A 13,971-nucleotide genomic window follows, 5' to 3' on the forward strand; every position below is an offset into this window, starting at 1 on the left:
ATACACACACTGTACCGTAACAATAACATAACGTAGACTGGGTATCCACTGTCCAGTAGATGGGGGTCTTGTAGCAATAGCAAAACGTCGGTTATCTTTAACATCGTGATGCTCCGATATTTAGCCGTCTTGACTACTGTACATCTCTTCCGATTAGAAAAATCATAATATTTATTTATACTGGAGGAATTCGATGAGCTATTAAGATATTTTTTTCTTAACATAATGCCATCATTGCAGGGTTAGAAACATCATCAGCAGTGATCTCATCCCCAATCCGTAGCCAGAGTAACTGTAGTTACTTATGAATAATTATTCATGGTCAATTTATGTTGTCATGGTCTGTTGTTGTTGTGAATTTCTGGAAATAGGTTTCAAAACGTGTACACCGTTTGGGATGTAACTTTTTTTTAATATCAACAATTCCGAATGACGTGAGAATCTCTCCAAGGGTCAATAATCGTTATGCAAAATTATTCTCAGAAACACTAAATAGTCGTACGTACATTATTGTTTGACCATACTTCACCGCGCTGATCGAGGAAGCAGGGAGACTCGAGGGGGTCGGAGTGGTGGGGGGGGCATTCGCCACTGAAGTTATCCACGGCCTGATGTCCAACCGAGTGAGGACAAAACCTCATCTCTTCCATCCGAATGGGGTTTAGCGTTGCCCCCTCGCTCGCGTGGGTTTCCTACCACATATATGAACACTCAGAGATCGGCTTAAATCATGAGATGCAGTTTGCGTGAAGGACGACGCTCATCGAAACCAAACATTATATTTTTAACTTTTTGCATGCCGCTTTGCGCCGTGGTATTTTCAAATGCGGAGCCGCAATTGGTTAAATGCCAACCTAAATTCGCTCATGACCAAATTAGTTTTGCCTTCTTTTGTTGGGCCATTCTCAGTCAACAAATTATTGAGAATGGCTCAACGGGGGGTGAACACCCGGGACCAGTCCTTCTCGTATCACTCGCCCCACCGATGTTCACCGTGGCCAGGAATCGAACTCAGGTGGACCGAGTTCAACGTTTGCTAACCACCGTCCAAAACAGCTCGATTGATAGTGTAGCAAACACGTAGACTCTCGCAATCAATATCATCCATAATACAGTTTTTTTTTTGGTTAGATCGCGTAAATATAAATGTGTCGTTAAACCCGCCACCACCCAACACAGCCAATTGATAAGGCTTGTCACGTAAACAGAACATGACAATTCGTTACGAGTACAGCACACCGGTGTGTTGGAAAGCAAAGCCACAACATTTACAATCTGAGTTCGACGTTTCGCCAGTAATTACAACTAGCTTCATCAGGCGACAGACAGATTTGTGGAGAAATGCTCTATTTAAGGAACGAAACAGGAGGATTTATCCACAAATCTGTTGCCTGATGACGCTAGTTGTAATTACTGGCGAAACATCGTACTCAGATAGTAAATGTTGTTGCTTTGTTCTTCAACACACCGGTCGGTGTGATGTACTAGTGACGAATTAATATGTTCTGTTTACGTGACAAACCTAGCTAATTGGCTGTGTTGGGTGGTGGCGGGTTTAGCGACACATTTACATTTAGGCGATCTAGCCCCGAATAACCCTGTATTATGGTCGATTGAATGTCGTATGCTAATCGGTGCCTGCAATGTTACTACTTTATTCGCCGCTCTAACTTTCTCCAACTTCCGCCAATGTCCCTACGCGTGTCGGTGTTGCAAAACGTGTGACGCCTCAATCAAATCAAATACAATCACACCTCCATCCCACGAACGTCGTCGCTGATTCTTCAGCGCGCTCTCTGCTGTGAAGTCGACGAATCACTCTAAAATAGGGCCCCACGTTAATAAGATTCACATGGTTTTTGGGGTTGGGTGGGGGGTAGGTGGGGAGCGCCGATGGCGGGCTATGTACACACGTACAAAAAAAACCACCAAGGAAACGTTTTAGTGTATGATGAAAACAAGAACAGGCTTCACCCATTCCTACAAGAATACAGGAGGTGTTACATTGTCCAAACACCAAATGGAGACCCATCACGAGGCATCAAGTCTACATTGGTTCAGCTGCCGCAACTCCAGTGTGTTGCTCAAACTATGAAAACATTTTTTACGTTACCAGGTGAGGCCCACTGAGCTATGTAGCTCTTTTTCAGAAGTTACCTGGCCACAAATGATAGCTCAACACAGTGGCTTATCACGTGGACATTGATAGCAGCCAAATACTCTAAATGCACGTTGATTCTAAACGTGTTAGGTGTGTAGGTGTGTACGCGACCAGTGTTTGTCCAACTTTATTGACACCGCGAACAGGATGATAGGTTTGGGGGCCCCAGTGCCAACTCCGAACCGGCTCTGCTGCGGGCATCGGCATCTCCTCATCCTCAACCTCATCATCCTCCTCCTCCTCCCCACCCACACACCCACGATGCACACGGCAGGATTTCCCGTGCGTTGGGCTATCTGACAGCAACAGCCATCACGGGGAGAAGGCGGCGCGGCGGGGAGTAGACGCGGCCAGAGACGTCGTATTTATAGATCGGCGCGCTTCCGCCATCTGCCTCTGCAGCGGCCCCGTTCAGTTGAATATTTATATCATTACTTTACCTTGGGGGAGGGGGTAGGTGGGAGGGGGGGGTAGGTGGAAGGGGGGTGGGTGGCGAGGGGGTAGGTGGGAGGGGGGTAGGTGGCGGGGGGGGGGGCGGTGGCAGGGGGGTAAGGGGGAGGGGGTAGATGGCGGGGGGGGTAGGTGGGAGGGGGGGGTGGGTGGCAGGGGGGGGGTAGGTGGGGGGGGTAGGTGGCGGAGGGGGGGGTAAGTGGGAGGGGGTGGCAGGGGGGGTAGGTGGGAGGAAGAGTAGTTGGGAGGGGGTGGCAGGTGGGGGGGGGGGTAGGTGGGAGGGGTGGTAGTTGGGAGGGGGTGGCAGGTGGGGGGGGGGTAGTTGGGAGGGGGTGGCAGGTGGGGGAGGGGTGGTAGTTGGGAGGGGGTGGCAGGTGGGGGGGGGTAGTTGGGAGGGGGTGGCAGGTGGGCGGGGGCGTCTGCGGGTGGTGGGTCCGAGTTTTATTCCATTCGTGCCATCGTCGCCTCGTACGCACGTTGAACTTCTTTCGCACCGTACGTAAGCTGGCCGTGCTCATCGGAGGTGCCCTGGGGTGAGGGAGTGTCTTGCCCTGCGAGAGAGACGATGTTATTAAACATTAGCCATTACCATCACCAGTTATCGAATGTGCATAATCATCATTAACACGGCAGCAATATTGAATATTCTCATCAGAATCAGCAGCAGAAGCGGCGGCATCGCTGGTTTCTCCATGGTCACCATCTGCAATTCCCGCTGGTTATTAAATGTCACTACTGTACACATCATCATCATCATCATCAATCGGCAACATCAAGAGACAGACAAGTTTTCCCGGCACCATCGGTCACCTATACAATGAGGGCCACGTGGGAGCCGAGTCAGTGCTAAATTTAAAGCCCGTAGCGATCCCTCGGGAAAAAAACATTCCCAGTGTCCCGAGGCGCGTGGGTTGTTGGCTCACGCAATATGTTCGGGCCTTTTTGTTGTGAGTTTCCAATGGTGTAAATGCTTACCCCGAGCTCTCATACTCTGATAGTGCATTGTCCTTGATTTGTGCGCCTTTTGGCGTCATCTGGTCCAACACCATGTGAGACTAGGCTCTAAAGAAAGCTGTCTCGGGTGTGGACCAATCAACTTCAAGAATAGTGCACACATTATCAGTTGTGTTTTTTGTTAGCATTCCGACTGCAGGTATTGTGGTTAATGCAAACATGACTCCTTGTAAAAAAAGGTGTCAGTTTTGTTGCCAGATAAAATGGTAAAAAAACAATGATCATATTTTGCTACTGGCAAATGAGTTTCCAATGGCATTTTTGTTGTTGTTGTCAACCCATTGCTGGATGGGCACTGCCCCACGTCGAGTCGGCCATGGGCAGGGGTCGGCAACCAAAATAACAAGAAGAGCCATTTCTTTCCAATTCGGTACAAAATTCAGTATTTCAAGAGCCGCAATGCATACTGTACTCACGTACATATCGTCAAGAAGCAGCCCGCAAAGAGCCGCATGCGGCTCCGGAGCCGTAGGTTGCCGACCCATGGCCATGGGTGTTGTCTGGCAGGCCGGTGTTGGGGGGGGGCACAGGACACGCTCAGATAAAACTCGCTGCCCGTCGTTAAACGCGTCCGGGAATCGAGCTCATTGCGCAGCGCGCCAACCACTGTGCCACCGCTCCAAACCACATTCGCAATAATCCAGCACCAATTATAATATGACGTCACAACCACCTGGCCCTGTGTTTCATTTACGAAAAGGCAAAGATCCCCCGTATAGCCTCATCAGACTCTTGGGGCAAAGTGCTGTTCGCGAGCACCTATGAAGGCCGGCACGGCACACGAAGGGGTGGGTGGCTAACACCACGCCCGGCCGCCTTTGTCTCCCCGGGGGCGATGTTTACACACAGCGCCAGGTACTTATTTGAGGCTGAGTCGTAGCGCTGAACACTCCACTACAGCTCCCCACAAGTCAATAACAACAATAACAATAGTAGCCAAAACAATGACAACAGCTGCCGTTCGTTGCTACGTTTTGGCAAGCTCCTGATCCGACGGCGTCTGTGCCAGGCTAGGTGCAGGAGAAGCTCGAGTATTTACTTGTGTTGAACTTCTTTCGCACCGTACGTAGCCAACCCTGCTAATTGGAGTTTCGCCACCGCACGTGAAGGGCCATTAGCCGAAACGTCTTTTTTTAATGACGGATGCGTCGATTTGTGTTGTTAACGTTGTTCTTGTGCACAATTGCTTACGTGGTGGCAGCAGCAGCAGCAGCATCGCCAGGTCATGATGTATACGGCAGCGCCCTCTAGTGGAGCAAGTGATAATTTGCGTGGGCGCCGAGTGCCCTGAATGGGGGTGGGGATTCATAAATCATAATTTGATCCATTCAATTCACAAATATATCGTGAGCCTTAGGATCGATACAAATCGATCAATCGATGCGTACGTTTGCGCACCCCCTCCTGCTAGTACTGGGGGCGCCACGGTGGCGAGATGTTAACTCCCTCGCCCGGTATGCAGGAGGTCGTGGGTTTGATCCCGACGCCCGATTGTGTGTAGTTTGCGGTGTCTCTCTCCCTGTGGTCACGTAGATTTTTTCTCCGGTTGTTCCTTCCGCATTCAAAATCAACATCACGCGTTTAGAGTAATTTGCTGCAAAAATGTCCACGTGATATGCCACTTCGTTGAGCCATCATTTGTGGCCAGGTAGCTTCTGATAAAAAGAGCTATGTAGCTTTGTGGATGCCCTACCTGGTAAAGAAAAAAATTAAGAGTTTAGTTTATAGTTTAGTGTCTCTTTACAGCCCTCGAGTCACGAGTCATTCGACTGTTGGGTGAAGACCTCCACCCCCAAAGCGTGTCGGTCGTGGGGATTGTTTGACCAAACTTCATCGGCGCGAGTTGGTGAAGTGGGGAGCGGGACCCAGCATCGGTTCAGATCAGTGGCCGCTCGGTGCAGGTGGCATCGTGCAGTGCGCCAACTCCTGCGCCACCGCTCCAACGCGCCCTACACCCCCCCCCCCCCCGCCGCCCACTATTTTGTTCAGTACTGCATTTAAAGTAACACATTCGTCAACAACAACAATGTGGCCTTAGAAGTACACATATTTAGTGGTTGAAGTCTCGAGAAACGGCCCTTTTTATTTAACGCGCTCTGAAGAAGTCTCATTGGCCGAAACGTCGCCTATTATTACATGCTCTTAAGGCCACAGTGTGTTGGTGTTGCTTGTGCTCCAACACCACTGCCAACGCAGGCAGCGGTTTCACCAAATAGGGCAGCGATGGTGGAGGAGATGTTGACTCCCTTGCCTGGTACGCAGGAGGCCGTGGGTTCGATCCCGGACCCTGTTGACGGGAGTTCGCGTGTTCTCTCTCAACGTGGTGGTCCTGCGCATTTGCCCCCCCCCCCATCCCTCCTACATTTACTAAGAAACATGCGTTTGGCTTTATTTGGCTGCTACTATAAATTGCTACTTAAGATGGATGATAAGCCACTACGATGAGCTGTCATGTCTGGCCAGGCCGCCTCTGATAAAAAAAAAGAAGCCGATAGCTCAATGGGCTTTATCCGCTAAATAAAACAGTCGTTCCATCAGTTGTTATTAAATATTTACGAGAGCCAAATTGCTGCTGCCATTAGACCCAACTGACCCGGTAGATGGCAGCAAACATCCACCGTGAATACCCCCAAGATCACTTCCGTGTCAAATAAAAAGATTCCCCTTTATACGTTTCAATAAACTGTTGGGACAAGTGCTGTTAGCGAGCACTTATGAAGTCCGGCACGGCACACGAGGGGGTGGGTGGCCAGCACCACGCCCGGCTGCCTTTGTCTCCCGAGTGGCGATATTTACACACCGCACCGGGTACTCATTTTAGGCTGAGTTGACCTACAGTACCACAACCACCACAACCACGGACAGACTCCTCGATCCTTGGAGCACTGGAATGCTGCTCCGCGAATTGTACTGCGACATTTCAGCTCCACGTGCTGGGACCTTCATGAAGAAGCACGTGGAGCGAAACGTCGGGCATCGTGCCGACAAAAAAACAACACGCGGTCACAACCCCACAACACACGCAGCAGCACGACCGCCAAAAACCACCGCGGTGACAAGAATATCCCTCGGCAGTTTGCAAGTCATTGGGGCCGTGTGACCTTGAGGATTTTGTTTTTGAATGGCGGCTGGTGGGAAAGTACAGGACAATGTCCGCATACTCGAACACCGCATATCCGTCCCAACGTACACGGAGCGCGTGGGTCATCCGGTTGTTCCCTCCGCATTTCAAATCAACGTCAGCGCGTTGAGAGTTTTTGGCTGCTTCCAATTTCCACGCGACGAGAAGCCACTTCCGTGATCTTTCATTAATGGCCAGGCACGCGTCTAAAGAAGAGCTGTATAGGCTCAGCGGGCCTTGCCTGGTAAAATAAAAACAGTTAATAGTTCAGATTTTAGTAATTTTCTATGGACGTTCACAAATCTGACACTTTCACGTATCCGGCCTACACTTAGTTCCGCAGTGAGTCAGATATGCGACCACGTTCTGTATTTGCTGCTGGGAAATATATGCAGAGCCATGATCTAGCCACTGCTGGATGAAGGCCTCCCCATGCCCGTGTCGTCATTTTTTTACAGCCTCGCGACGCAACAATCCACTCCACGTGCCCCCGAGCTGATTTAATGACTGCGTCTTCACCGTAGACTTACTCCCTCCTTTGCCGGTCATTCCGTCACAAGCCTCTCGACCACCAGCGATCATCCCTTCCAGCAAAGGTGTTGTGGAATCAGAAGCGTGGAAAGCGACGGATAAAATGGAACCAAAGCTGAAAAGTGCACAAAGAAGAACGAATTGCAATGAGAGACACGCGGCGGAACAAATACACGGAACAGAGAGCAAACGCAAGGCAGAGACATTAAATTGAGCAAGGGAAACCAGGGGGCGTTGTGCAGGACACATTGCGAGAAGTGATGATGGCCGATGGACGAGACTGGCGACGGAATGGCAGCCCAAGAATGGAACGTGCTCCAGAGGACGACAACCGCGGAGATGGATGAGTCCACGTATCGGCACCACAGGGGATGGTGGCCGGCGGCTTGGGAAGGCCTTCATCCAGCGGTGGATGAAAGCGGCTCGTGCTGCGCAGCACCGGTCTAACAACGGGCGCAGTCTTTAGTCCGCGAATTCGCGATTAGTTTGTCCAAATTTTGACGACACCACGCGTCGTTAATACACACCGGCAGTATTAACTGGGGCGGCCGCTGCTGGGTTCGAACCGCGACACACAAACACCGAGCGGCGAATGCGCCATCCGCTGAGTCAGTTCACCGCTCGTCGCTTCCGAGCCTGGCAACATATTCCTCGACCGACAGCGCCGCAGAGACCTGGCATTCATGATGCAATCACCCGCAATGCCAAGCGACGGTTACATAACTCGCCCAGTACCTGCATTCGTTCATTTTTTTTTGTTTTCCCAACAACGAGCCAAGACAGCGATACGAAAGGAATAGGTGTATGTGTTCAGCGTCAATCCACTGCCAGGTAAATAGCGCCTTGTCAGCAAGCCTTGTGTGGGGCTGTTTGTCTATAACTTCACCACGCTGGTCAGAGCTGGCCGGTGGACATTGAGGTGTTGCCCTGGACTGGTGAAGAAATCCTCGCGGGAGCATGTACCACGGAGAATGGAATAATTCGTTCAAATGGTTGTACGAGCACTGAATGTCTCGCAGGGTCGCTGGATGAAAAAAGAAAGTCAGCCATCTCAATAATTAATCGTTAAAGAAACGGCAGACATCTTGCAACACATTGCGGCTATTTAAAATAATAAATTTAAGTGGCTGAGGTTTCATTCTGCATAGAGGCGCCATCGTGAACATCGCTTGCACGTTTCAGCTTGTGTCACGATTTAAACGATTCCTATGAAATAACAAAACAAAAAAAGTGCAATTATCCGCTCCACCGTCACTCTCCACTGATTCTCAAGCCTTGGCCGAGAAATCGAACTCAGCTCTCCGAGCTTGTAGGGCAGCGCGCTAACCACAACGCCCACCGCTCCTCCCAAAACCTACAACAATGTTCTAAATTTAACTTTTTGGTTAAAGGAGTGTAACCGTCGTCCGTTTGAGTTCTTGAAATGTCAACAAAGGAGTTATGTGTGTGTGTTGATTTTTGGTGTGAATGTGTCCATTTGGACAATATTTGTTCTTTGCTAAAAGAAAATACTTGGCCGCTCCCTCCTGCCATAGCATGAGCAGCAAACACAGCCTCCAGTGTCTGAACGCGTACACACTCAGGTGGTCATTCACGCTCAAGTGAGCTAATTATCGCAATTAACATCTTTAATTGCAGTAAGCTCTTTGAATGCTGTGAGAGAGAAAATTTATTAAATCAAGCTCCTTCAATTTCATCCGTCAGATTCATGACGGATATTCATTATTCATATGTTTTCCCCTCTGCGTTATTCGATCGTCATGTAGGTAGAACGTTATGAGTACTTTTTTTTTTTGCCAAATCCCGATGATGCTGGACGCGATCTCCGACGAAGCGTCAAAACTTGGTTATACGACTGTCAAAAGTCACGCTCGCTTTTCAACATTGTGGTTTGCTGAGAGAAAAAAACACAACAACAACAACCCCCCCGAAATCAATCGGCACATTTGCCCTCGAAAAACTGCCTCTTTCATTTGCCCATTGCCATGTAAAATAGATTTAAGTTACCTACTACGCAAGCTATTCGGTTATTACATGGGGCATACCTTCATCAATCCACCGCCCTTCGCACACCGTGGCGAAGGGGGGGTGGGATAGATTCCATGAGAAAATAAACGAAGCCATGACGACAATCCATTCGTTGCGCAGCGGGTGCACACTCACTCAGCCTTTTGCCAATCAGCTGCTGAGTGTGGGCCGCCTTCACGCTGTTGCGGGTCGTGGCGATTTTTTTTTCCACCATACTTCACCACGCTGGCCGATGCGAGGGCGATGATTGAGGGTGGGCAGCCGTGATGCTTTGGTGCAAACAAGCGCGGTTCCAGCTATGGATTTTGGTGCGCTTCCCTCTGCTGCCCACCACGTTAGCCCCCCCCCCCCCCACACAGCCTATAACACCTGTTGTTGTGTGCATTGCTGGCCGCCCATTCAAGGACAAGTCACGGCTCAGCCTGGCTCAGCTTCCGAGAGCAGACGAGATCGGACTCGGTGGCACGCGTGAGTGAGTCCATTAATTGTAGCTGGTCATTTTGTATCGGCGTAATCATAATATCAATAACAGTTTTTAAATAATTTAGGGGCAAAAACAAAAAAACACAGGAGACGTTATTTTATAGTATCTTATCACGCCGGTCGAGCAAATACAGGGCGATCCTTTTACAGATACCCTACTGGTTTCTGTTGACCCCGCCGGTTTTGATCTCAAACAGCTGAGCAGTGAATGTTGTGAAAGCGATGGGCTCCCTATCTTACAGACGGTGGCGGTGGGGGGGTTACAAGATTGAATCAGTGCATTGGGAGTGGCGCGGGACGTCTGTATGGGCAGTGAAATTCAAAAAACCAGTTTTATCTTCAGGGTGGTAAAGATGTCTTGTGACCCCCCCCCCATTAATTGTCCCCGAACAGTATTCCTGCTTTGCATATTCATTTATATTTTAAATGAACCTTACTTTAAAAAGGCATACTTTTAGGTAATTCAATGGGGGGGGGGGGGGGGGGGGGGGTCACAGGACATCTGGGCCACCCTGTACAATTCCTCGCTAAATATCATCAGTACGGTATTAGTATTTCAATGGGGACTATATCATTGGATCACCCCCGTGGATCCTCATTCGATATTCACCGCTCATACCGAGAGACGTGCCCTGATGCATTAAACTAAATATAAATTATGGATGATATTGGTCGCGAAAGCCTAAACTACTACTGCTGCCCGCTTCTATTCCACACAGGTACCACGTGTGTGTGTGTGTGCGTGAAACGATGGACGACTGACACACATATTTCAACGCTTGTGCAACCCAGGCAAGCCTCACTGGGTTTTCCAAGACTCGTAACTCAGGAAAAGAGTGCCGCTGATACATTTTAGTTGTACAAGTGCATTTAATATATATAATGAGAGTTTGGACCATGATGTTATCATAATTAAATATATTGTATTATAATTATCATGGCGCTGGCACACAAAGACAAATAATCCCTTGGTGAAGCCTTGACAGACTGTTGGGGCAAGTTCTGTTAGCGAGCAGCACCCATGAAGGCCGTACACGGCACACGAGGGGGTGGGTGGCCAGCACCACGCCCGGCCGCCTTTGTCTCCCCAGTGGCGATGTTTTTTTTACGCAACACACCAGGTACTCATTTGAGGTTGAGTCGACCTAGGGGAGGCCCAGGACCGGTTCCGATGTTGGCCGTGAGCGGGAATCGAACTCGTGTCGCGGGATTCGTAGCGCGGCGTGCTAACAGATACACCACGCACACCCCCCCCACACACACACGTACCCCCCCCCCCCCACACACACCCACACGTACCCCCCCCCACACACACCCACACGTACCCCCCCACACACACCCACACGTACCCCCCCACACACACACCCACACGTACCCCCCCACACACATACCCACACGTACCCCCCCCCCACACACACACATACCCCCCCCCCCACACACACACACAATGTCCTACTCTGTTTTGAGTAACGTCACGGGACATTTGGCGACCACCGTGAAGCCGAACGGGCGCCGCATACAGCGCGGCGCTTGTGAACACTCGACAACGACGCTTGCCGCAGTATTTGCCAGGGCGGGCCGTGCGCGTTTCGAGAACCTCGATCCTGCGCGACCTCTCTGGGCTACATTCTCCATCGTCCCGTGAATGTAGAACTCTGTAGTTGTGTTTGTGCGAAAATCGCGCTCTCTCTCTCTTCCACACACTCTCTCTCTCTTGACATCGCCAAACCTAACACTGGCGTCACTCACCCGCGACAGTTTGTGCCACAAGGCGGCTGTGTTCGAGTTGGGAGGGGCAAGGGACGTTAATCTTGGCGGGCCCCAATGCCCAGTCGTTGCCAGCAAGTTGTTAAAACATCACATGCACGTTCGAGCTCTCTCGCACGCGTGCATACACGTGCACAGGGTTCCCTTCCCTCTATGCGGTTCGGTTTGTGCGATTTTGCGCTGTTATTGCGGCTAACCTATTTCTACCCAGAATTCGCGACACTACGCGGTTTGAATTCACTCTACACGCGGTCGGGCGTAGGATAACGTCGTGTGTGCTCCTGTTAAAGGCTATAGGGGGGTCTTTGTGTGCTGTGGGGAGCGGTGGTGTAGCGGTTAGCGCGCTGCGCTACGAACCTGGCGACCCGAGTTCGATTCCCGCTCAAGGCCAACATCAGTGACGATTATCTGGGCCTCGCCTAGGTCGACTCAGCCTCGAATGAGTCGCTGGTGCGGTGTGTGTAGTAAACATCGCCACTGGGGAGACAAAGGCAGCCGGGCTTGGTGCTTGCCAACAGTCTTTATTGGGGATCTTTGGCTATGTGTACTCAGCAAGCAGCTCTCTCACACACAGAGATACACATCATAGATAGAGGTGTGTGTGCACTGTGGGGCTGGGTGACTGCGTGCTCCGTACTACGCGATTTCGCTTTGTGCGCCCTTATTCTGGAACGCATCTACTAATCTGTATATACAGTATAGATGTGTGTACTCTATATACACAGTGCACACGTTATAGATGAAGTTCTCTTGCCAGTAACATTGGACACAGCATGGAAGTCTGTTGTTTACACACTTTTGTGTTGAACTTCTTTTGCACCGTACGTAGCCAACCCTGCTAATCGGAGGTTTTTCCGCTACAACGCGCAGAACGCAAACAGAATTACCACCTCCAAACGTACATAAATACACAACGCTCATGGTGAAAATAATGATTCACAGCCCATGGTCAATCCACTGCTGGATGAAAACCTCAACGCCACGGCGGTCATGAGGGCTGTCCGACCATACTTCACCTCGTTGGTCAATGCGGGTTGGTGATTGCGTCTGGCTTGGGGGTACCCTTGCCACTGACGTTCGTCGCTGCAGGGATTCGAACTTGAAGTTTACCGGGTTCATGGCGCAGTGCGTCAACCCTGCGCCACCGTTCCCTTCCCCATCCCCCTACTTTCAAAACTGACATCATCACTCAGCAACAATGGCGTTTTTTAACATGATAACTTTAGTCATAACTCTAATATTAGCTCTGACTATACAGTCAAGCCCCATACATTAACTTTAATTATCATCTTTTGCATAACCATAAACGCTATGGGGTTTTTTTAAGCTTAGGCATAATCCCAGCTGTTGCCATACCCCCCTAACATAATCCCTCGCCATTGCCCTCACTAGCCTCACCAAAATCACACGCTGTGCAATGGCCATGAAAAAAAAACGATTGTTAATCAATACAAACGTCCAGGAATGTAGCCTACAAATCACGCGTCAATGGTATACTGTTGTTGACTCGTTCCAGCAACGACTGAAAGCGTTGATTAATGCATTGGCTCTGTCGATTCGTCTGCACTGCGGGCGTGTGGCGGGGGGGTCATGATGGCTCTCCTGAAGATGAGATCCAATATGAACGAAGCTTTAGTCCAGTATTGGGAATGCGTTGCCAGTAGGAGCTTAGCCTCCGGAGAAAACCCGGATAAATTGATCCCAACCAGTTGCCTCAATATCTAAGAGAGAAACAAATAAAAACCAGCGCTAAAAGGATTTCACCTTGGGCATCTGGAACTGTCCCCCTTTACCTCCCAATAACATTTTTGTTAACACATTCGTCAATGAGACGCCGCGTCCGTGAAAAATAAAACAATCCAAGGAGACGTTTCGGGCAACGGACCTTCTTCATAGCTCACGGATAAAGTGACGTCCCTTTGCGTGCGATGCCGCTTGGCCACGTGCTCTCCCCCCCCCCCCCCGGTGACGCCGATCTCACCGGTGCGTCTCGAAACGCCACGTGGCGACCGATCGCTACAAGTCGCATGTCGCCAAATAGATAACAAGAGTCCACGCATAGGCGTACGGGTTTTGTTGTTGTTGTTTTCGTGCTCAGTGAATGACATTGATGGGCATAGCGTTTGTAGTCTGTAGCAGCGTAGGACTTAAATAAAGGCAGGAGTCTCCTAATGTCACGTCCACGTTGCTTTGCCGGGACTCGCTTTATCTTTAGAGGCTACATATCTACGCTTGTAAGGTCTTGCAAAATGCGACGTTTTTCTTGTCTCCATATATAAAAGGCAAAGTTGTGATTATGTGTGTCAGTTCAAAATGTTTAGCGTACTTCCCGACATGCAACACACTTGAAATTTGCCATGTGGGTACTTTCCAGACTGTACACCATGCACAAATTATAAAAATACACTTTTTTTGG

Source organism: Lampetra fluviatilis, chromosome 26 (assembly GCF_964198595.1).
Source record: "Lampetra fluviatilis chromosome 26, kcLamFluv1.1, whole genome shotgun sequence".
Taxonomy (NCBI): domain Eukaryota; kingdom Metazoa; phylum Chordata; class Hyperoartia; order Petromyzontiformes; family Petromyzontidae; genus Lampetra; species Lampetra fluviatilis.